Below are 4,604 nucleotides of genomic sequence, written 5' to 3'. Positions count from 1 at the left end.
GGTGTTCTGTATGTGAATGCCCCTTTAGAGAAATGGCACAAATGTTGAAGCTCTGTGTGTCATATTGGTCAGAGGCCAAAGTGTGCCATAGAGGAGGAGAGATGTCACAGAGGACAATCATGGCCACCCAGGAGGTTACGGTCATGTGTATATGTCCTGCTGCAGCCAGGCTGGGGCTCTCTGCACTGTCTATGGTACCAATTGAGGATAATAACTCATAATATGGTCAGACAGCCAGACACAATATTGGCCATGTTGACCCAATGGCTCCAATATTTTTGTGTGTCACTGATCCAGCAAATGTATAGAAATAAAGAATTGTAACTACAAAAATGACAAATCCAGCTTAAAGCAAGCTCTATCTGCATATGAACCCGCCTGTGATGCCTCAAGCAAAATTGAAACTTTCCTGTGTTATTGGCATGATGTAGTCAGGCTGCATAAACTGTAATAAATGTCAGCACCATTTTCTTTACTATTGTAAATGAATTACAAAAAGATCCCGCTGGGCAATACCATCGCTCAGACCTGATACCTGCAATATAACATACTTCTGTTGTCAGTAGGGGTATTTGTGAGGTAAATTTACCTCACACCTGCAATATAACAGTCTGCCTAGAGGGGTGAGAGACAATACATTCACCACCCTGATAGAAGGACTAGAAGGGAGGATGCAGAAGGAGGAAGAGCTTACAATCTATTAGGGTATAAGGGAGGATACAAGAGGAAGAGCTTACAATCTATTAGGGTATAAGGGAGGATACAGGAGGAAGAGCTTACAATCTATTAGGGTATAAGGGAGGATACAGGAGGAAGAGCTTACAATCTATTAGGGTATAAGGGAGTATACAGAAGGAGGAAGAGCTTACAATCTATTAGGGTATAAGGGAGGATACAGAAGGTAGAAGAGCTTACAATCTATTAGGATATAAGAGACGATAAGACGATACAGAAGTAGGAAGAGCTTACAATCTATTAGGGTATATGGAAAGATATACAAGGTGAATAGCTTACAATCCATTAGGGTATAAGGGAGGATATAGGAGGAAGAGCTTACAATCTATTAGGATATAAGGGAGGATACAGAAGGAGGAAGAGCTTACAATCTATTAGGGTATAAGGGAGGATACAGGAGGAAGAGCTTACAATCCATTAGGGTATAAGGGAGGATACAGGAGGAAGAGCTTACAATCTATTAGGATATAAGGGAGGATACAGAAGGAGGAAGAGCTTACAATCTATTAGGGTATAAGGGAGTATACAGAAGGAGGAAGAGCTTACACCCTATTAGGGTATAAGGGAGGATACAGAAGGTAGAAGAGCTTACAATCTATTAGGATATAAGAGACCATAAGATAATACAGTAGGAGGAAGAGCTTACAATCTATTAGGGTATAAGGAAAGATATACAAGGTGAATAGCTTACAATCTATTAAGATATAAGGGGGATACAGTAGGAGGAAGAGCTTACAATCTATTAGGGTATAAGGGAGAATACAGATGGCAGAAGAGCTTACACTCTATTAGGGTATGAGGGAGGATACAGAAGGCAGAAGAGCTGACAATCTATTAGGATATAAGGGAGGATACAGAAGGCAGAGGAACTTACAATCTATTAGGCCACGTTCACACCATCCGCAGTGCATTCCGGCCATTGCGGCCGGCTCAGTTTGTTGTGGGACAGGAGGAGGCGTGGCGATGCATTCAAGTGAATGGCACCGCAGCCACGCCCTGGCCGCAATGCGATCAGCCACACGGGAACGCAAGGCACATCTGGAGGGCTGCCTTTCACTTCAATGCACCGCCGCACCCCCTCCCGCCTCACAACAAATTGAGCCGGCCGCAATGCGATCCAGTGCGTTCTGGCCACAATCGGGCCGGAACGCACTGAGGATGGTGTGAAAGAGGCCTCAGGGTATGAGGGAGGATACAGAAGGCAGAAGACGAGCTTACAATCTATTAGGGTATAAGGGAGGATACAGAGGGTGGAAAAGCTTACAATATATTAGGGTATAAGGGAGGATACAAATGGCAGAAGAGCTTACACTCTATTAGGGTATAAGGGAGGATACAGAATAGGGTTGCCACCTTTCCTTCAAGCGAAACCCGAACACTCTAGCTACGCGCTGACTTTTTTTGAGAGCATGAGCTGTGTCTTATTCATATGTAAATAGCGCCGCCCATTCATATGTAAATATCACAGTTGAGACTATTTTCAGTAGGGGGCCAGTAGCCCCTATCTTCATTTTGGTTGCCTCTGTCTGCCTGAAATCTTGCGTCCGGGTTTCTGCTGCCATTAAACCCGGACACAGCATTCAAAACCCGGACGGTGAATCCTGCACAGGTGGCAACCCTTATACAGAAGGTATAACAGTTTTCACTCTGTTAGTGTATGTGAAGTGCTGTAGAAAAGATCTTCTCCTGGACACACTCACTGTGATGTAGCTCAGAGGAGAGGTGTGAGGTAAGAATAACCTGCTCAGGTGAGTTTCAGGAAAGGATTACTATTATACTTATTGCAGAGGATGCTTGTTGTCCGGCATGACTTCCTATTCACTCTTCTTTTTCCCAATGATCCTTTTTTTTATTGTACTGCCCCTTTCATCCCCTGACTCTATTCTTGCCTCATTTACTCTTGAGTCAGTCCATCATCTGATTCCCCATCCTGTTCCTTTTCATGTGTCCCTTGTGTCACCCCCCTCCCCATGCTGGGCTTAGCCTTGGTATTGGAGTCAGAGACCCCAGGAACTGCGAGCAATGCGGGGGAGGAAAGTGGTCCCGCTGACCTGACTTCACACTGTGATTGTCCCTCCTCTCCAATCTGCAGACATGTACAGTGCTGTTTATATGGGGAAGGGGTTGTGGGGGGGGGTACGACGACAATCCTTTGAAGAGCAATGAAAAGGAATGGGGCGGGGGTAGGGAGACAGGTGAAGACTAGGTGGGGAATGCCAAGTAAAACAAAACAGGTGCATACTTTGTAGATTTGGGGTCAGGACTTTGTAATTTTATCTCTGCCCCACATGAAAAGAGTTAGCAGAATATAATGGATATTCAGTAAAATCACATTTGGAGTCACAATTATAATATTTATATGTTGATTTTCATGCAAAGATCATGGAGATAATAAAATAAAATAACACACATTAGGCACTTGTAGGGTTGTGACCTTTTCTTCAAGCAAAATCTGAACACTCTAGCGACGCATTCACATTTTGTGGGGAGAATGAGTCGTAGCTTATTCATATGTAAATAATGCCACCCATTCATATGAAAATATCACAGTTGAGACTACATTTAGTGGGGGGCCAGTAGCCCCATCTCAATTTTGGTTGCCCCTGTCTGCCTGACATCATGTGTCTGGGTTTCTGCTGCTATGAAACCCGGACACAACATTCAAAACCTGGACTGTCCGGGTGAATCCTGGACAGGTGGCAAGCCCAGGCACTTGTATATTTCTAAAATCCAAAGGGGGCAATGTAAGTGCCTTTGAAGCACTGTCATTGATGCTTAGCAGTCATTTTGGTGTCACCCCCTCTGAAAAGTGGGGCACTTGGTCATGGACCGAGGGCCAGACAGCTGCACGAGAGAGGAGGGGATCCCGGCAGCATAGCTTATCCTGCTCGATGAACTTCCCCTCCTCTCTTTGCCGGCATCCATCACCAAGATGGCCGCTGGCAGTGAAGTGCACTTGACATCATTATGCGTGTGTGTGTAATGATATCATGTGTCATGTAATGGACACTGGGTGACACCCGGCGGCCGGCACCGGGTGACACCTGGCCTGGTGACACCCCTGTCCTGACACCAGATATATTTGGTACGGTAAGTGCGGCATGTAAGTAATATGTCAGAGTAACACTTCCAGGTATTTATTAGAGATCACTGTACTCCCTCTGACAATGCCTTCATCTACTTTTCTGTCCAGAAGGACAGCACCATATTTGTTTAGGCATCATCCACCTACTTCCTGACTCAGTGATGACACAGTCATGTAAATCCTGGGGTCTGTGCAGTTCTTGGCTGTGGTCACAAATGTCTGACACAGATTAACTCCCTGCTGCAGCCTCTCACATTGCTACAATGTTGCAGACTGATCACTGGAGGAGGGGAGACTGAGGCAATGCTTCCTCCTGCCTGCAGCAGACTGATGGCATAATCTCACCCAAGGCAAAGGCACTGGATTGGAGCTCAGTGACAGCATTTTAATGATAAAGGTGTTAATATTGTGACATGTCATGAATTTATTTGCGGAGACCTGATAAGGTCTAATTTAAAGACAAATGTACCCATTACATTTTAGCACTCTGGTTTATTTTGATCATTGGAATAATCAGCCAATCAGAATGTTTTGCTACAGGGAATTGCATGGCCTCCCTTGTGCTCGGATGCTGCCGTAAATGATTGAACACGGCCAATATTATAACATATTCAGTTTCATTAGTCTGGGCACTGACAGCAGCCTTGGAGGACAGACCTTATATGTGCATTGCTGCATTTGCTGCATTCAAGGGTGCTCTTTCCTTGATAAAAGGCTCCCATTAACTGGTGAGCGTATATTGACACTACAGGGGGGGGGGGGGGGGGTGGGGAGCGGGAGGGGG

This window comes from Nanorana parkeri, unplaced genomic scaffold (genome assembly GCF_000935625.1).
Source record: "Nanorana parkeri isolate BGI_ZX_2015 unplaced genomic scaffold, ASM93562v1 scaffold67, whole genome shotgun sequence".
Lineage (NCBI taxonomy): Eukaryota > Metazoa > Chordata > Amphibia > Anura > Dicroglossidae > Nanorana > Nanorana parkeri.
Note: the sequence above shows the minus strand (reverse complement) of the source record.